General features: G+C 39.1%; 1 protein-coding gene across 5 annotated transcripts in view; it reads left to right on the plus strand.

Moving 5' to 3' along the window:
* The window catches only part of LMO7 (LIM domain 7), a 207,034-nt gene that overhangs the window by 22,128 nt on the left and 163,586 nt on the right, over positions 1 to 21,320 (plus strand). The window lies entirely within an intron of this gene.

Here is a 21,320-nt window from a genome sequence, read left to right on the forward strand (position 1 = left end):
TGGACATTATAGAAAACCGGGCAGCACCTACGGGTGACTGAGCAGCATGATTTTCCGGATGCTGCTGGGGGAACATAATGAAGAGAGTACAGACCGCTTTCAAGGACTGATTAATGAAATGAGGCCATGCCGTGAATCTGAAAGATAAAATACAGTTTAAAACAGTAAACCATCTCTAAATAGTCTCCAGGAGTCAAAGAGTGACACTGTGTCACGTTTGGAATCCTCCTTGATTCCTTAGCTGCATCCTCCTGAATAAGCCCATGTTATTATTGATCACCCAGCAGTTCTCCTGGGCAGGTTAGTACACGTTATTAGGACAGGGAAACTCATGAATTGATGGTATACATATTATACCAAATAGGGAGATTTGATGTGATTGTGATTTGATTTGATGTGATTTGATGTGATTAATATACTACCACCTCCTGGTGTACGTAAAAATGTGGTATCACTCCACTATTCCCTTTATTTGAGAAAAACAAACCTGTTAAGACTCGTGTCTGGGGGCACCTGGTTGGTTCAGTGGGTTAAAGCCTCTGTCTTCTGCTCAGGTCATGATCCCAGGGTCCTGGAATTGAGCCCCGCATCAGGCTCTCTGCTTGGCAGGGAGCCTGCTACCCTTCCTCTCTCTCTGACTGCCTTTCTGCCTATTTGTGATCTCTGTCTGTTAAATAAATAAATAAAATCTTAAAAAAAAAAAAAAGAAAGATTCGTGTCCTGATCATTTCAATAGTTCTGGTAGGTAAATATAATTTTATATAGCAAAAAAGTAAAAATGATATCCATTCACAGAAGCTCATCCCTGGGGATGGAAATTATTACAAAGTTTTTTTGTTATTCACCAGTAAACTTGACTATTAAATATCACTTAAAAATAAGCTTTAGTGGGGGCACCTGGGTGGCTCAGTGGGTTAAAGCCTCTGCCTTCGGCTCAGATCATGATCCCAGGGTCCTGGGATCGAGCCCCACATTGGGCTCTCTGCTCTGCGGGGAGCCTGCTTCCTTCTCTCTCTGTGCCTGCCTCTCTGCCTCGTTGTGATTTCTCTCTGTCAAATAAATAAAATATTTAAAAAAAAAAAGCTTTAGTGAGCCTCAGCTTTGTCTTAATCTTTTCATTATAATTTTTATTTTGCTCTTTTAGTGCATTTTCTTTTCCTTCTATTTCACACTTCAGGTCTAGAGAGTTAAATGAATGAAACTTTGTAGCTTAGTTCAGGGTTTGTGATCAGGGTACACTAGAATCATTTTTATTCCTAGTCTTTTTCCCACATAGACAACCATTCACAGGCAAACAATATGTTGGTTTGGTCTGTAGAGTTTTGTGTTTTTACAAAGTAGGTACTGTTTTCTGTGTGCCTGTGTATGACTGTCTTATAAATTTACATATTTTAGATCCCATTTTATGTGTGTATGTATGTATTTATTTACCAAGCTTTGTGAAGACTGAACCGTGTTCACAAGTGGTGTTGAGATAAACATCCTCAAACTCGTCAACCTGTCCCACGCTACATACTTGGGAGTGAGACTGCTGTACCGTAAGATAGACACACCTTTGTTTTCACCATTAACTACTTGCCAGATTGCCTTCCAGGAAGCTTCCACAGCTACACATTCGCAGCACTGAACAAGTGTTTCTCTTCTTGTCTCCCATCATCACTGTTGAGGGTGATTTGTGTCCCTCCAAAAAAGATATGTTGAGGAGCACCTGGGTGGCTCAGTGGGTTAAAGCTTCTGCCTTTGGCTCAGGTCATGATCCCAGGGTTCTGGGATAGAGCCCCACATCAGGCTCCCTGCTCAGCGGGGAGCCTGCTTCCCCCGCCCTCTGCCTGTCTCTGCCTACATGTGATCTCTCTCTCTCTCTGTCAAATAAATAAATAAAATCTTAAAAAAAAATACGTTGTATTTGTCAGAGAGAGCGAGCGTGAGCGAGCACAAGCAGGAAGAGCCCCAGATAGAGGGAGAAGCAGGCTCCCCTCTGAGCAGGGAGCTGGATGCGATCTCAGGACCCTGGGATCTTGACCTGAGCCAAAGGCAGATGCTTAACCCACTGAGCCACTTAGGCATCTCTAGAAATTGAGTCTTTACAGTGGTAAACAAGTTAAAATGTGGTCTTCGGTTGAGCCCTAATCCAGTATGATTGCTGTCTTTACAAGAATGGTAAGTTTGAACGTGTAAGAGACAGGAGAGGGCAGATGTGAAGATGGAAGATGGAATGACGTGCCTACGAGCTGAGGACACCAAAGATTGCCAGCAAACGACCAGAAACAGGAAGAGGCAAGAAAGAATCATTCCCCCATAGGTTGCAGTAGGAGCATGGCCCTGCTTGCACCTTGATTTCTGACTTTCACACTTTAGAAGTGTGAAACAATAAATTTCTGTTTTCTTATTTGTGGTAGTTTGGTATAACAGCCCTAGTGGATGAAGACACTCCTCATCACTGATATTATCCAATTTTGTAATTTTTGCCAGTCTCACTGGTGTAAAGTGGTGTCTTAGACACGTGTGCGTGTGTGTGTTTTGGTGACACCAGCAGTCAAGATGATGATCCAGTAAAGAAACACCTGAAACATAATTCTGAGAAGTCCTTGACTGCAGTCCTTAAAGAAAATGAGATCTCTCAGATTTCGTGATCTAGACCCTTACTGAGTAGAAGAGAGGGAGAATACTAACCCACGCAGTGAATCATATTCTCTTCCAAAGCTGTCATAGTAACCCTCAAAAACTCTCTTGGGTTGTTTTAATATGCATTTCTAGAATTAAAAGTAAGATTGAGCATCTCTTCATATACCTGTTTGGGTTTCAAATATCTTCTCAAGGACCTTTACCTGTCTATTACTTCTGTTCTATGATGTCTTTTCTTGAAAAGACAGTTTTTACTTTGATGTCATATTCATCCATTCTTATTTTATGTTTAAGTATTTTGTAATTCCTTAAACCATAAAGATACTCTTCTGATACCTTTATGATTTTACATTCACACTTGGGTAGTTAAACCATGTGGATTTTATGCTTGAGGACATAGTATGGTATGAGGTAGTAGTCAAACTTTCCCAGCGCTGGTTTGTTTCTTCCAGTTTTCCCAGTAACATATGTGGGATCATCTAGTCCTTTGTTTTTGCTGCTTGCTTGAACAGGGATCAAGGTCCATATATACACAAGTTGCCTATTGTGTCTGTCTGTTGTTGTATCAATATCACTGTGTGGTTTTTTTTTTAGTTGACTTTGAGCTCTGTCAGTTATTAGGTAGTGTGAATCTCTCCTTTCTGCAGTATTTAAAAATTGATTTAGCTTATTTGTCAACTTACATTTTTTTCATACAAACTTTGGAATTAGAGAGTCCTGCAAGTAATCCAGGTAAGATTTAATTGTAATTTTCCTTATTTCTAGATCAATGTGGGGGAGAATTGGCAACTAAATAGTTTTATTGCATCTGTGAATGGGGTTCTTTATTTTTCAAGTTTTTTTAAAATAGTTTTTTAAAATAGTTTTTAAAAAAATAGTCCTTTAATATGTCTTAAAATTATTATAAATTAGTTTTATTATAATAAATAATAACATATTATAATTTATAGTTTTTAATAATTTACATATAAATTATGAATTACAGTTCTTACATATCAGGTTAAATTTAGTTTGTTGCTTCCTGGCGTGATATTTGATTCAATGACGTCTTCTAATTTAGTGTTGACATTAAATTAGTGTTGACAGATGTGACTGAGAAGTTTATCTTCAACCTGGGAACTCAATTCTCTCATTAGTTTTTTAGAGTTGATTGATTTTTCTCTGCAGATAATCAGATCATCTCCAAATAATGACAACTTTCTCTCTTTCTCTCCAGTCTTCCAGATACATGTATATTATAGAATATATCATTATATTTAAAATAGTTTATTATATTTAGTCAATAACTTAATTATATTTATTTGATAATATATTATATTTATTTAATATTTAACATATATTTATATTATTAAATATGTAGCATTGTATTTATATATATATATTTACATTGTCAGGACGCACAGCATGAGGTGGGTGGTATCTTTGACTTGTTCCTATCTTCATAGAAATGCATAAAGGATTCCTCTTTTCTACTATCCTTCATGCTCCAGTTTGGGGTATGTAGCCTTGAAAATCAGTTGAGCATCGGGCTCTCTGCTCGGCGGAGAGCCTGCTTCCCGCTCTCTGCCTGCCTCTCTGCCTATTTGTGATCTCTCTCTCTGTCAAATAAATTAAAAAAAAAAAAAATCTAAAAAAAAAAAAAAAAGAAAATCAGTTGAGCACTTTCTTCTATTTCTGGCTTTGAGAGTGTTTATCATAATCCAACATGGAACTTCATCACATTCATTTTTGGCATCTTTTAGACTTATGTGGGTTTTTTTCCCCCTCTAATTCATTTATGTGGTGAAATATACTGACAGATATTCTAATCTTAAGCTACCCTTGCTTTTTTGGAGTAAACCCTTTGTGACGATGATTTAAAAAATACTCTCTTAACTTTTTTACTTGCTATTTTTCTAAGGTCTTTCGCATTTACGTTCCTAAGGAATCAGCTCTGTATTTTTCTTTTTTGGGCTTAAGATTTGGAATCAAGATTTCATTAGCCTCATAAAAATGAATTGTGTGGCTGCTTCTCTTATTCTGTCATGTGTAAAAAACATTGAGTGCGGCTTAATTCAGGGAAGGACAGATTAAAAATCCATTTCTTCTTGCATTTGTTTCGGTATTTCATGAGATTTCAGAAATCTACCCATTCCTTTTTAGATTCTCAAATTGTGGTCGATAGTTTATAATATTCTTTTAAAAAGAACTTTATGTATTCCCTGAAAAAATGTTTATTTTATTTTATTTTTTTTAAAAGATTTTATTTATTTATTTGTCAGAGAGAGAGAGACAGAGAGAGAAAGATCACAAGTAGGCAGAGAGGTAGGCAGAGGCAGAGGGAGAAGCAGGCTCCCTGCCGAGCAAGGAGCCCGATATGGGACTCGATCCCAGGATTCTAGGATCATGACCTGAGCCGAAGGCAGCCGCTTAACCAACTGAGCCACCAGGCGTCCCTGAAAAAAATGTTTATTGAGTGTTATGGAGCACTTACTATAACTAGACAGTACAGTTGGTGGGGACACTGCAACAAACAAGTAGAAGTCCCTAGCCTCATGGGACTTAAACTTGCAAACGAGATGACATTATTAGATCTTTGTTTATTGTCCAATTTCAATCTGTCTGTTACTCATTGTAGTCCTTCCTTCAAAATCTCACCACATTATGCAGGGGCATGTGGATGTTATCGATCATTTCAGGAACGAGTTTTGGTTTTGTTCACTTCTTTTTGTCGTGTGCATATAGTCACTTCATTGTTTCTGCCCTTCCTTTAATATCAATCTTACCTTTTGATTCTTGGTCTTGACTCTTATTTTCCAACCACTTAGTTAGTTAGCTGATGGGTACAGTGTTTAAGTTACTGCCCGGGGAGACTCACTGCATCTTGCCCTTTCTCTTCTCTCAGTGTGTTTTCTTTAGCTATGTTTGGTTTCTTCAGATCCCTGCTCCGCAGTGAGGTTAGGAGCACCCTGGCCTGCGGAGACTGGAGAGTAGGTATGTGCTGTGCCATGAGTAGAAGGTACCTTCCTTCCTAAATATCACTTCCTGAGCTTGTCATGGCTTCTGCCTTTAGAAACGCATTTGGGGGAGTTTTTGAGATTTTATTTCTGAGTCTTCCTCCTGAGTAGTAGACGAGAGATGCCTTATCCCTGTCAGGGGTTTCATGTGGGGTGTAGGGCTGGCTGATCGCAGGCACTTTGACAGTAGAATTTAGAATGTCAGAAGTATGGAGTCCCCATGAGGAGAGTTAGTTAATGAAAGACTATGGCCATTTTTACAGACTTGTGTTCTCACATTTAGTCTTCTCACTGTGTGCTCTAAATCCCTTATTCTAAGAAGATTTGATTATTCTCTCCAGCAGCAATTCTTCTATGTATTATTCTGCTATTATTTTTCCTAAAGATTTTATTTATTTGAAGGAGAGAGAGACACAGGGAGAGAGGGAACACAAGCAAGGGAGTGGTAGAGGGAGAAGCAGGCTTTCCACCAAGCAAGGAGCCTGATGTGGGGCTTGATCCCAGGACCCCGGGATCATGACCTGAGCCAAAGGCAGACACTTAATGACTAAGCCATCCAGGCACCCCTTTTCTGCTTTATTTTTACCTCTAGTGTGTAAACCCATCTCTTTTAAAATAGTGATTTTTGGGGCGCCTGGGTGGCTCAGTGGATTAAGCCACTGCCTTCGGCTCAGGTCATGATCTCAGGGTCCTGGGATCGAGCCCCGCATCGGGCTCTCTGCTCCGCAGGGAGCCTGCTTCCTCCTCTCTCTCTCTGCCTGCCTCTCTGCCTGCTTGTGATCTCTCTCTGTCAAATAAATAAATAAAATCTTTAAAAAAAAAAAAAAAAAAAAAAGATTAAAATAGTGATTTTTGCTTAGCTGTTTCCTATCCACATATAGAAATATTTAAAGGGCCGAGACCTTGGGTTTTTTGTCTTTGTGTTTCCCATAGTACTGTATATACATAGTAGGTGTAAAAAAAAAAAAGTTGAGTTTATTAAACTAAATATTATCAAATGTTAATTGGAGAAAAGGTGGCTTCTAGACATTGGACAGCCAAGAATAAAATTCATATATATATATGAAAGTGCTTTGTAAACTACCAAATATGACCATGAGCAAGTTACTGAAGTTCTCTGTATTTTAGTTTTATCGTAAAATGCTTGTACAACCTTTTTATGGTGTTCAGAGGATGAGATGAAATACGTAAGATGCCATTTCAATTGGAGCAACAGAGGAATACAGAAGTTGTGGATACCAGAGCACGGGAAAGGGTGAGGTTCCAGAAAAGGTAACACAGACACCATGGGAGTGCCCAAAGGGTGCCAAACGACCAGACCCACCCTCCAGCCACTGCCACCTCCTCCGCTGGCCAATCCAGGAGGCACGGAAACTTCCCTCTGCCTGGACTGTCACATTCGGAATGTACCTGCACTCAAGCCCATGATTCCTCCCTCCCTCCCTCCCTTCCTTCTTTCCATTTGAGAGAGAGAAAGAGACTAAAAGCATGAGGTCACCTGGGGGCACAAGGGCTGGGGGAGGATTGGAGAGGGAGGGAGAAGGAGAGGGAAGGAATTTCAAGCAGACTCCCTGCTGACCTCAGAGCCAATGAGGGGGTGGATCTCAGGACCCAGAGATCATGACCTGAGCTGAAACCAAGAGTGGGACATTTAACCAACTGAGCCACCTGGGGCCCCAATTCCGGTCTCTTTCCATGGTTCAGTTTTATTTTATGTTTTAACAACTTTGTTGAGTATAATTTATATCCCATAAAATCCTGTGCTTTATTGAAGATTCTTAAGTACCTCCCCTGAAAATACTCTTGTAATAACATAGGGTTACTTTTTTTTTTTTTTAAGATTTTTAAAATTTATTTGACAGACAGAGATCACAGGTAGGCAGAGAGGCAGGCAAAGAGAGAGGGGGAAGCAGACTCCCTGCCGAGCAGAGAGCCCGATGAGATGCAGGCTCCATCCCAGGACCCCAAGATCATGACCCAAGCTGAAGGCAGAGGCATTAACCCACTGAGCCACCCAGGCGTCCCGACTAGGGTTACTTTTAGAGGTGAATAGTCTTACCTTCTTTTAAGTGGGTGTGCTCTTCTGCCTCTGGAAATTATGAATTATAAATATTTTTTATATGGAATTTATAACTTCAGATTCTTATTCTCCTACCATTTTAAATTTTCTTTTGTTTTTAAAATTCTTTTCTACTTGCCATTTTAATGTTAAGTAAAAGGTAGCAGTTTTTTTGTTTGTTTTGTTTTGCTTTTTTAGGTTTTAAAGTTACATTTATTTCAGGTGTCCAACATAGTGATTTGACAAGTCTATATGTTATGCTGGGCTCACCATCTGTCATCATACAATGCTGTTACAGTACCATTGGCTATATTCTTTATGGGGTACCTTTCATTCCCACAACTGATTCGTTTCATAACTGGAAGCCTCTGTCTCCCACTCCCTTTCACCCATTTCTCCCATTTCCACTCACCCACTCCCCTCTGCTAACCACCAGTTTGTAAGTGACACAGTTTAGCTGAATGGTTACTCATGACTCACCTTACTCACTCTTAACCGTGTGTTAAACTAAATTTTTCAAAGTTCCAGAAGTTCTTTTGTGTGGCACTCATGGAATTCTTTAGAAACTGATCATTTAACAAGCACTATATAATTTTCAGCTGTTTCCTTGCATTCTTATTTACCTTTACATTCTTGAAGTAGTAGATCATTTTCACAGTTACCTGTGAAGGCCAGCGACGAGATGATTAACGCATGGAAGAGGACTGGGTGAACAAAGTTGATTTAAGCGTCCCAAGTTCACATCTCTTACGTTGCTGTTCATACTTTTAGGCTTATTACTGTCCTGTGTGTTCTCATCTGGTCCTTTCAGAGCTCCTCTCCCCTGCGAATGGCAGATAAAATTCCATTTTACAGATAAGAAAACTGAAACCCACTTAGGGGACTTCTATATAGCTCCCAAATGGTGGATTCGAGGGGCTCTGATTTTAATCCTAATGTAATTTATCGATTGAGTATATTTTCTTATGTTGTTGTTCTAGTTCTTAATTAAAAGAAGAAATAAAGTTTGTTTTTGTTTTTATCAGAAAATAGCTTTAATTAGATTTTTTGGTTTCTATTGGTTTAATGTCTTTTTTTTTTTTTTTAAAGATTCCATTTATTTGACACAGAGAGAGAGATCACAAGTAGGCAGAGAGGCAGGCAGAGAGAGAGGGGGAGGGAAGCAGGCTCCCCGCCAAGCAGAGAGCCCCATGCGGGGCTTGATCCCAGGACCCTGGGATCACGACCTGAGCCAAAGGCAGAGGCTTTAACCCACTGAGCCACCCAGGCGTCCCAGTTTAATGTCTTTTTAAATTTTATAAAAACTAGGTACAGTTGAGAAATATCCAGTTTATCAACACATTTGGAATAAAAGCTATATGGCAAATTTAAAGTTTATATTAGATATTTAAACTCTTAAACAATCCTTGAATTACTTTTGATGATCTAACAATTCAATACAAGACAAATAAGCCCCTTGTATAATGTTCTTAAAAAAACTGCAAGTTAAAATGAGATGTAAAGTTTTTTAATTGTCAAATTTAACTCCCTAAGTATTTACTGATTTTCTGGTATGTGCCTAGAAAAAAGAAATTATCGTTGTGAGGAAACCAGCTGGTTTTTGGGAATAAAAACAAGTCCTGACCCTGCTGGTAAAGGAGTAGAACCTCTTATTAATTCTCTTTAATTACCCCCAACTCTTTTTCCCCCCCTTCTGGAAGTTGTCTGATTTTGATTAATGCTGAGAGTTTAAAGGAGTATTGGTAGCATCCTCTAGTCAAACAGTGCCTTTAAAGTGACCGGTGTGCCAAGTTTCCCATTTGCTGTCGATGCTGACAGTAACAGATAGATGACCTACATTATGGAGGGCACAAGTATATTGATTATTACTAAGGAGCTTTTGAGATAATCCTTCATGACTGTGTGTATGGTTTACTTGATCCTAGGGAATGTAATACTTTTGTTCTCGTTGCGAAATATAAGATTTAGCTATTGAAGATTTTCTCTCTGATATCTGTATTTTACTTTATCTGTTTATTTGATTTTTTGGGAAATAGCTATATATATTTTTAAAAAAAATTTTTTTTTTTTTTAATTTATTTGACAGAGAGAGAGATCACAAGTAGACAGAGAGGCAGGCAGAGAGAGAGAGAGGGAAGCAGGCTTGCCGCTGAGCAGAAAGCCCGATGCGGGACTCGATCCCAGGACCCTGAGATCATGACCTGAGCCGAAGGCAGCGGCTTAACCCACTGAGCCACCCAGGCGCCCGGGAAATAGCTATATTTTAAACTCAGATTTGTAAAATGTTTAGTCAGGCATAATTTTGATTGATTTTTATGTTACATGCTTCTTGAATATAACTTAAAGTACAGTTTTGGAATTAAATTTTGGAGCTTTAATATGTTTTGAATATCAGCCAAATGCTAATTGTAAGATTAAATGGATTTAGATTTACCTTTAATTGTCTTTATGCCAATCATTTATAAAATATCACACAGAGGGAAACAAGATAAGACACTGCATACTGTTAAAAAGTAAAAACAGCAACAGATTTAACTGCAGCAATAACAAAAATTCTTCCTGAGGTGTGATGAAAAAAAATGACAAAATTTATTGTATTACAAATTTAATTACTTCTTGATTTATCTTGAAGAAACAAAAGAGGATTGGGCACCTGGATGGCTCATTTGGTTAAGCCTCTGCCTTCCGCTCAGGAGTCCCAGGATGCAGTCTTACACTGGACTCCCCACTCAAGGGAGAGTCTGCTTCTCCCTCTGGCCCTGCTCCTTCTTGTGCTTTCTCTCTCTCTCAAAAAAATAAATAATAAGATCTTAACAGAAACAAAACAAAACAAAACAGGACTTCTAAATATTTATGTAGAAAAGCCTTTAATGCTTTAAAATCTTGTGAAGCATCAGCACTAATGATGAATAGTGGTATATTTTAGTTTGGGAGCCATTTCTGGTCTTTATGTCAAATTTTTAAAGTCTAAAACATGTCTGTATCACTTGTTACCCAAATTAGAAAAATTTGCATGCCTTTCTTAGTACAAACTAAGTCAAGTTACACAATGACTAAAGATTTTTTTTTATGTAAACTAAGTAAGTAACGTAATGACTAAGGAAAAATGAGTATCTTTGTCCCAGCGTATTCACATCTAGAAGTTAATATATGCCAAGTGATTTTTTTTTTTTTAACTAACTCGGCCTGATACATTTAGAATCCAATAACAAAATTGATTTTAATTTAGATAACTCCTGGTCCTTGAAAGGATCTTTCTAAATATCTTCATAAGGCAACAATAGGCATATTATATGTGTTTCTGCTCCTAGGTTTTTGGGAAAAATTTGTTTCGTGGTTGAAGTTGATAGCTGAAAATATTTCCAACTAGAAAAAAAAAGCTTACATGTCTCATTGATGTTTAGTGACTATGAAAATTTAAAAGTGTTTATGACTTTTAATTCTTATTGAATTCAGTATGATGTCTAAAATAAATACTCTAAATTAGATGCAGTAAAATAAGTTTATTCACTTTGAAAATATGTCTTTCAGGATTGACTATATCCTAGACTTTTTTTTAGCTAGTTTCTTTCCAGAAACTCCCAATACTCGTCCCTCTACCAAGATTCTTATTCTAGCGCTGTTTTCTGTGGTACTTGCTCTTTCCAGTGGTACCTCAGATTACTTGTTGATTTTTCTGTTTGGTAAATGGGATTTGGGAGTGGGAAAGATGAATGTAAGGAGTCTGTCAGTGAATTCTTAAATGTTTCTTAATCTAAAATGTTGCCTTGATTTTATTTTTACTATCCAGGCTGGCTAAGAGAACATAAGAATGTGACCTCTCATCACATTGGGCTTCTTGCTTGCTAAAGAATTACAAAGAAATGTTTTCTACTCCTTCAAATGCACCTTAATATAGTTTAACATTTAGAGTGGATTATATACTTATTGATACCATAACCCCCATCTTTTATACATTATGTGTTCATAGTACAAAATTAGTATAGGATTTTTTTGTAGCCAACTTGGCAAGCCTTATTTATTTATTTTTTTAAAGATCTATATATTTATTTCAGAGAGAGAACAAGAGAAGCACATGCGTGTGTGAGTGGGGAGAGGGGCACAGAGAGACGGAGAGAGAGAATCCTCAAGCAGACTCCCTGCTGAGCATGGAGCCCATGGCGGAGCTTGATTCCAAGACCTTGAGATCAAGGCCTGAGCTGAAATCGAGAGCTGGTGGCTTACTCAAGTGAGCCACCCAGGCACCCCAAGTCTTACTGATATCATACCTGAGGGGCCCCAGAGCTGGTATTACCCCCATTTAAATTAGCATAATGATATGAAGGGTCAGATATGTGAAAATGTTAAAATGTTGTTGTTTTTGAGGAAATAGGCTATTATGAATTATAATAAATGCTTCATAGTTTTAGCTTTGTTTTCATGCTCTTGTTCTTGGGCAGAATATACTGGTAGGTTTTTTGGTAATTTCTTTAGAAATTTAAAACTTTTTGAAAATTCTCAAAAAAAATTTTTTTTAAGATTTTATTTCTTTTGAGAGAAAGAGAAAGAGAGTGGGAGGGAGGGACAAAGGCAGAGGGAGAGAGAGAATATCAAGCAGACCCTGTGCTTAGCAGAGAGCCCCATGTGGGGCTTGATCTGACAACCCCGAGATGGTAACTTGAGCCCAAATCAAGAGGTGGATGCTTAACCGACTGAGCCACCCAGATGCCCTTCAAATTTTTTAGTATAAATTTTAGAACTAGTTAAAGTTCCAAAACAAATCTGTTCTGAGAGTTTCTTTTCCTCTTTAAAGACTATGATTTCTTTTCCATAGTTTTGTAATTTTTCCTTATATATTTTGGGTATTTGTGGGATGCCCGCATGGCTTGGTTAGTTAAGCATCTTCCGTCAGCTCAGGTCATGACACCAGAGTCCTGGGATTGACCCCTGCATCTGGCTCCCTGCTCAGTGGGGCGTTTGCTTCTCCCTCTCCCTTTGGCTTTTCCTGCCTTACTTGTGTTCTCTCCCTCTCAAATAAATACATAAAATCTTTTTTAATTAAAAAATTTATATTTTGGATATTTGCAAGTAATCATTTAGATGTTTGTAAACTCCATGATCAGATTTACTTTTTGATTGTTATTTTATAAATTAGTTTTATTTACTTTATATTTATTTTTATTACTTGATTAAAAAAAGTTTTATTCTGAATGTATTAAATGACCTAAATAACATTTATTCTGAATGTATTAAATGACCGGTATTTTATATGTACTATAGCTGTTCAGTGTTGGAAGCTAGAAACCAGAAATCCGTATGGTAAAGATTTCTACAAGTGTTGATCGTTACTCAACTAAATATATAATTTTGATTTAAGATTCTATTTTCTAGGTAATGAAAAGTGTTAGAGGATATTTAGATAAAAAAAAATAAAGTCTTAGGATTTTTTCCTCCAATGTTTGTTATAAGTATATTCTAATGTATTTCTGTCTTAATTTGGAGTCAAAATTTAAGACATTTTTTTGAAGTTGGTAATTTTTTGGTTATTGATGTAGAGAATGATTAACAATTTGCAATGAAATACATTTTAAAACCTGATAACAGACTGGTTTCTATTTGGAAGTTGGATAATACTACGGATAACTTGTAATTTTTATTTTTCAAAATGATATTTCTTCAATGTCTAAATTTTTTTATATGTCAGGATTCATAAACTTCAAAAAGTAGAAACCTTCCTGAAGTTTCTCATTTCTGCTCTTAATTCTAGAATAAGGTAGTTGATATTCTTGATGACGTAAGCTGGTGTTGTTAAAGGTTTAGATGTTGCCCCTGGCCTTATTGTATCGCTATGGCCTTTCCAACATTCCTGCAGTGACAGAAAGGAAGTTCGCTTGGTTTATTCTCCCTTCTTCCTATTCACTCATTGAACAGTCTGAAGTTGTTAAGAGAGGACACACATGTAGCATATTTTACTTCCCACACCTGGGGACTGTACCTTTCTGTAGCTGTCCTCCTCACGATCAAGTGTATGACATTTATCAGGCTGCTGTAGATTTCTTTTTTCTTTTTTTTTTTTTAAGATTTTATTTTATTTATTTGACACAGAGAGAGAGATTACAAGTAGGCAGAGAGGGAGGGAGAAGCAGACTCCCCGCCGAGCAAAGAGCAAAATGCGGGGCTTGATCCCAGGACCCTGAGATCATGACCCGAGCCAAAGGCAGAGGATTAACACACTGAGCCACCCAGGCACCCCACTGCTGCAGATTTCTTGAATTTTCTTCCCACTTCGGTATTTTTTGTTATTTTGTACCTTACGTGAAAAACAGCTAATTGGAGCACTCCTTAACTGTTTTGTGGCAATTAGGCCATCTTAGTTCCTCACATATCATCCTAGAATCTGTTCCTGGTGACCCAACATGGTTAGTAGGTATTTTGGTAGCTGTTTCTTTTTTTTTTTTTTTTTTAAAGATTTTATTTATTTATTTGACAGAGATCACAAGTAGGCAGAGAGGCAGGCAGAGAGAGAGGAGGAAGCAGGCTCCCTGCTGAGCAGAGAGCCCAATGCGGGGATCGATCCCAGGACCCTGGGATCATGACCCGAGCCGAAGGCAGAGGCTTAACCCACTGAGCCACTCAGGCGCCCCGGTAGCTGTTTCTTCACCATCAGAAATGATTTGTCACTCAGCACTTTCATCTTCAAATTCCTTTTCTTTTCTTCTTTTTTTTTAAAGATTTTATTTATTTACTTGACAGACAGAGATCACAAGCAGGCAGAGAGGCAGGCAGAGAAAGAGGGGGAAGCAGGCTCCCTGCGGAGCAGAGAGTCCGATGTGGGGCTCGATCCCAGGACCCTGAGATCATGACCTGAGCCGAAGGCAGAGGCTTAAACCACTGAGCCACCCAGGCACCCCTCAAATTCCTTTTCTCTACTTTATGTGAACCTCAAGAGGTCCAAAGTATTCATTCTTAAGGAACTGAAATTCTATTTTAAAGGTGGCCCTCCTGGATGCCTGGGTGGCTCAGGCGGTTGGGCATTTGCCTTTGGCTCAGGACATGATCCCAAGGTACTGAGATCAAGCCCCGCATCAGGCTTCCTGCTCAGTGAGGAGCCTGCTTCTCCCTCTCCCTCTGCCTACCATTCCCCCTGCCTGTGTTTGTCCTCTCTGTCAAATAAACAAATAAAGTCTTTAGGAAAAATAAAATAAAATAAAATAAAGGAGACCCAAATAATTTGATGTGGAGAAGTAAGTTGAATACCTTGCTCGTAGCCTAAGAGACCAGGTTGTTAACTTCTGTATTTACAATTTGGGGGGGAATGACTGACTTTATTTCTTCATTAGATCCGTGTCCAATAAGGATTATGTGTGTGTGTGTGTGTGTGTGTGTGTTTAATGAATGAATGGAATTCTGGGTCTTATTTTGGGGATCAGAGATGAATAACCCACATTGTATTTCTTGGTTCAGTTGTCTGACAAATGCCATGAGGCAGAGAGGCAGAGGGAATTATGGGAAAGGAGATAAGGGAGAGCAAAATCAGACTGTAACAGGAAGAGTAGGAAATGCTTTCTGAGGAAGCAATACTCAGATTCTTGGGGATGAGTAGGTGTTAGCTGGGAAATCTGGAACTAAAAAGGCTTTTCTTCTAAGGAGAGGTTCAGAGCACAGAGAGAGTGGTGTGCTCAGGAAATTCCCCCAAGTTTGGAATAGCTAAACCTTACAGGGGCAGCTGGGCACTAGAGGGAATCATGTAAAGAAGATGTGGGCTCTGAGACCCCTTTTTGGGGGGTCTACAAAGTTCAAAACCATTTTTAAAACAATACCAAGATTTTGCTTGCCTTTTCCTCTTCACTCTTTCAAGTGTATGTGGAGAATTTTCTGAGGCTACATGATCTGTGATGACATCATTGCTCTCATGTTTAATGGGATATGCACTTATGTCTCACTTTATTATTATTTTTTAATTTAATTTTTTCAGTGTTCCAAGATTCATTGTTTATGTACCACACTCAGTGCTCCATGTAATATGTGTCCTCCTTAATACCCACCACCAAAAGGTTTTTTAAGACTTTATTATTTTTTAATTAAAATATTTTTAAATTAACATATAATGTATTATTTGCCCCAGGGGTACAGGTCTGTGAATCGTCAGGCTTACACACTTCACAGCACTCACCATAGCACATATCCTCCCCAATGTCCATAACCCAACCACCCTCTCCCTACCAACCTCCCCTGGCAACCCTCAGTTTGCTTTGTGAGATTAAGAGTCTCTTATGGTTTGTCTCCCTCCCGATCCCATCTTGTTTAATTTTTTCCTTCTCTACCCCCCAAACTCCCTACTTTGCCTCTCAAATTCCTCATATCAGGGAGAGCATATGATAGTTGTCTTTCTCCGATTGACTTATTTCACTAAACCTGATACCCTCTAGTTCCATCCACGTTGTCGCAAATGGCAAGATTTCGTTTCTTTTGATGACTGCATAGTATTCCATTGTGTATATATACCACATCTTCTTTATCCATTCATCTGTTGATGGACATTTAGGTTCTTTCCATAGTTTGGCTATTGTAGACATTGCTGCTATAAACATTCGGGTGCACGTGCCCCTTTGGATCACTACATTTGTGTCTTTAGGGGAAATACCCAGTAGTGCAATTGCTAGGTCATAGGGTAGCTCTATTTTCAACTTTCTGAGGAACCTCCATGCTGTTTTCCAGAGTGGCTGCCCCAGCTTGCATTCCCACCAACAGTGTTGGGGGGTTCCCCTTTCTCCACATCCTTGCCAGCATCTGTCATTTCCTGACTTGTTAATTTTAGCCATTCTGACTGGTGTGGGTGGTATCTTATTGTGGTTTTGATTTGTATTTCTCTGATGCCAAGTGATGTGGAGCACTTTTTCATGTGTTTGTTGACCATCTGGATGTCTTTGCAGAAATGTCTGTTCATGTCTTCTGCCCATTTCTTGACTGGATTATTTGTTCTTTGGGTGTTGAGTTTGATAAGTTCTTTATAGATTTTGGATACTAACCCTTTATCTGATATGTTGTTTGCAAATATCTTCTCCCATTCTTTCATTTGTCTTTTGGTTTTGTTAACTGTTTCCTTTGCTGTGCAAAAGCTTTTGATCTTGATGAAGTCCCAATAGTTCATTTTTGCCCTTGCTTCCCTTGCCTTTGGCAATGTTCCTAGGAAGAAGTTGCTGCGGCTGAGGTCGAAGAGGTTGCTGCCTGTGTTCTCCTCAAGGATTTTGATGGATTCCTGTCTCACACTGAGGTCTTTCATCCATTTTGAGTCTATTTTTGTGTGTGGTGTAAGGAAATGGTCCAGTTTCATTTTTCTGCATGTGGCTGTCCAATTTTCCCAACACCATTTGTTGAAGAGACTGTCTTTTTACCATTGGACCTTCTTTCCTGCTTTTTCGAAGATTAGTTGACCCATAGTGTTGAGGGTCTATTTCTGGGCTCTCTATTCTGTTCCATTGATCTATGTGTCTGTTTTTGTGCCAGTACCATACTGTCTTGATGATGACAGCTTTGTAATAGAGCTTGAAGTCTGGAATTGTGATGCCACCAACTTTGGCTTTCTTTTTTAACATTCCTCTGGCTGTTCAAGGTCTTTTCTGGTTCCATATAAATTTTAGGATTGTTTGTTCCATTTCTTTGAAAAAAAAATTGATGTTATTTTGATAGGGATTGCTTTAAACATGTAGATTGCTTTAGGTAGCATAGACATATTCGTAATATTTGTTCTTCCAGTCCATGAGCATGGAACATTTTCCCATTTCTTTGTGTCTTCCTCAATTTCTTTCATGAGTACTTTATAGTTTTCTGAGTACAGATTCTTTGCCTCTTTGGTTTGGTTACCTAGGTTTATTCCTAGGTATCTTATAGTTTTGGGTGCAATTGTAAATGGGATTGACTCCTTAATTTCTCTTTCTTCTGTCTTATTGTTGGTGTATAGAAATGAAATTGATTTCTGCGCATTGATTTTATATCCTGACACTTTACTGAATTCCTGTAGAACTTTCTAGCAGATTTGGAGTGGAGTCTTTTGGGTTTTCCACATAAAGTATTATATCATCTGCAAAGAGTGAGAATTTGACTTCTTTGCGAATTTGGATGCCTTTAATTTCTTTTTGTTGTCTGATTGCTGAGGCTAGGACTTCTAGTACTGTGTTGAATAGCAGTGGTGTTAATGGACATCCCTGCCATGTTCCTGACCTTAGTGGAAAAGCTTTCAGTTTTTCTCCATTGAGAATGATATTCGCTGTAGGTTTTTCATAGATGGCTTTGATGATATTGAGGTATGTACCCTCTCTCCCTACATTTTGAAGAGTTTTGACCAAGAAAGGATGCTGTACTTTGTCAAAGCTTTTCTAGCATCCATTGAGAGTATTATATGGTTCTTGTTCTGTCTTTTATTAATGTGTTCTATCACATTGATTGATTTGTGGCTGTTGAACCAACCCTGCAGCCCTGGAATAAATCCCACTTGGTCGTGGTGAATAATCATTTTAATGTACTGTTAGATCCTATTGGTTTGTATTTTGGTGAGAATTTTCGCATCTGTGTTCATCAAGGATATTGGTCTGTAATTCTCTTTTTTGATGTGGTCTTTGTCTGTTTTGGGGATCAAGATAATGCTGGCCTCATAAAATGAAAAGACTTTATTTTTTAAGCAATCTCAACATGCAGCTTGACCTCATAACCCCAAGATCAAGAGTCACACACTTCACTGACTGAGCCAGCCAGGGGTTCCTCACTTTAAATTTCTAAAATGGCAAATACTGAAAGGCAACCCATATAAACAAGAGCTTTTGGGGGTCTTTGATAATTAAGAGTAGAAAAGGGTCCTGAGACCCAAAACTCTAAGAATGGTTTTCTAAATAGTTTGGATTGGGGCGCCTGGGTGACTCAGTCGGTTAAAGCCTCTGCTTTCAGCTCAGGTTATGATCCCAGGGTCCTGGGATCGAGCCCCACATCATGTTCTCTGCTCAGCAGGGAGCCTGCTTCTCTGCCTACTTGTGATCTCTGTCTGTCAAATAAATAAATAAAATCTTAAAAAAAAATAAAGAGTATGGATTTTATCTTGAGTGAGGTAGGGGGTCATGGGATGACTTTTGCAAGAGGTTGACATAATTAGTATTCCTAGCATGGCTTGTGATGTGAGACACAAAGTGTATGGGGGCAGAGAGACCAGTTAAACAGCTATTTCTGTAATTCAGAAGAGATGTGAGGACTCAAGCTGCTTTTTGTTGGAGCTTATAGAGCTAAAGGAGGCAGATTCACTTGTCCTGGGTGGGCTTGAATGGAGGAAGATGTCCAGCTTACTCCCAGGTTTCTGATGTGGGATTCTGGAGGCCAGTGCTATTATAAGCTGAGTAGACTGTTATTTTCTTTCAGCATTTTAAACATAATGTATGTGTGTCTGTCCACCCCTCCCACCCAGCAAAGATGGATAAATGAATGAATGAATGAATGTTCCACTGTTTTGTGGCTTTCATTGCCCTGATGAGAAGTGACTTGTAATTCAAATCAGTGCACACCTCCATGTAACGTGTCATTTTTGTTTCCTTTCAAGATTTTCTGCTTCTAGTTAGTTTTTCTCTAATGTGCTCATGCGTCATGGTCTTTGTATGTACCTGCTTAGTACGATTTGCTTCTCTTCTTGACTCCTTCCTGGTTTGTAACCCTCCTTGAAGCTTAATATGACCTGAATTTGGCCCCTGTACTCAGAGGGCAAGGAGAGACCAAAAGGCAGGCCACTGCAGCTGGGCAGGTGGCAGCTTTAATAAGCAAAGGGAACTTACATGCGAGTCTTGTATTGGGCGGCAGCAAGACGAGTAGGTCCCTGTACCCACCTGCCAAATCTTAAAAGTTTATAAAGAGGCCTTAAGTGGGATCAGTCATGTATCCTGTTCAGTCACATCACAGTCTCAAGGCTGCGTCCTTGGAACAGTCTCTGGAGCAAAAAAGACAAAGCAGAGGCAGAATTGCAAGGACAGGAAGGGGGTGAGGAGCCTCTCAGTGCCCAGGTCCATCTTATGGGGCACTTGGCAGTCAGGTCTCTTTGATGACGCTCTTCAACAATCACCAAAACACCTTTCCCAATTTTTGAGGAATTTTGGCCAGTATTTGGCTAAGTGTTTTTTCTGCACCATTCTCCCTCTCCTTTTTTCTGGGATGTCTGTGGCGATCGTTACCCAATTATGTTAGACATTTTAGTATTCCCCAGGTGCCTAAAATTCACTTTGCAATCTTTCATTTTTCTGTTCTTTAGACTGAATGATTGACATTGATCCATCTTTAATGCACCTTCAACATCTTCAGCGAGTTCAGACTTGTCTTTGTCATCTCCATTCTGCTGTGAATCCCCCCCAGTGAAATTTTTACTTCCGATACCTTATTTTTCAGTTCCTGCATTTTCATTGGCTCATTTAATGCCAGTGTTATTCAGGTTTATAGTTTATATTTCTCTGCTGAGATTTTCTTTCAGTCTTTTTTTTGATTTTTTTAAAAAGATTTTATTTATTTATTTGACAGAGAGAGATTATAAGTAGGCAGAGAGGCAGGCAGAGAGAGAGAGAGAGGGAAGCAGGCTCCCCACCGAGCAGAGACCCTGATGCCAGACTCAATTCCAGGACCCTGAGATCATGACCTGAGCCCAAGGCAGTGGCTTAATCCACTGAGCCACCCAGGCGCCCCTTTCTTTCAGTCTTATGAGCGTTTTTGCTTTCGATACCGGAGTATTAGAATGAGAGCTACTTCAGAATGCTTGCTAATTACAACATCTGGAACATCCAGGAGTCTCCCTTCGTTGTCTTTTCCCTTGTGAGTAAGGCCCTGTTTCATGGCTCTTTTATGTCAAGTAATTTGGATCGTATCCTGGACATTATAAATAAGTTGTGGGAACTCGCAATTCTGTTACGTTTTGCCAAAAATTTGCTTGTTTGTTTGTTTTTTTGTTAAGCCAGACAGTTAATTTGGCTACAAATTCTGTTTTGCCTGCAGTAAAGGCAGCTTGGGTCTCACCTCACCTGGTCTTTCCTTGGCCGCGGTGCTTGGAGCCTGCGTGTACACCTGTGGTTCAGGGCCATGTAGAGATGTGGGAGGAGTTTCCAATCTTTCCTCTCTCTTGCCTGGCATTCTGCTTTCATTTCCCAGTTACTCTGGTTGGCCTGGACCCTGTTCTCTAGTTCTGAAACCCGATGAGACTATGGGCTTTGTACCAGAATTTTCCTCATGTGCCTGATACAGATGGGGGCCTTTCATCAGGCTATGAGTGCTACAAACTGAAAACTCACCTAGCGCAGTTCCTTCTCCCACAAATCAACTCCCCTCCAGTGACTGCCCGCTTTCTTCTGCTCTCCAGTGCCCTCAGAATACTGTGTTTTTGTTTTTTTTTTAAATGTTAATCCAGAGTTTATAGTTGTTTTTTTTTTAAATGATTTAACTTATGTATTTGAGAGAGCAAGAGAGCATGGGGGAAAGTGAGAGGGAGAAGCAGACTCCCTGCTGAGTGGAGAGCCCAACAGAGGGCTCCATCCCAGGACCCTGAGATCATGACCTGAGCTGAAGGCAGACGTTTAACTGAGCCAGTCAGGAACCCCTGAATTTATAGTTCTTATCTGTGGGAGAGTTGGTCCGATAGGAGCTACTTG

Source organism: Meles meles, chromosome 14 (assembly GCF_922984935.1).
Source record: "Meles meles chromosome 14, mMelMel3.1 paternal haplotype, whole genome shotgun sequence".
In the NCBI taxonomy this organism is placed as follows: domain Eukaryota; kingdom Metazoa; phylum Chordata; class Mammalia; order Carnivora; family Mustelidae; genus Meles; species Meles meles.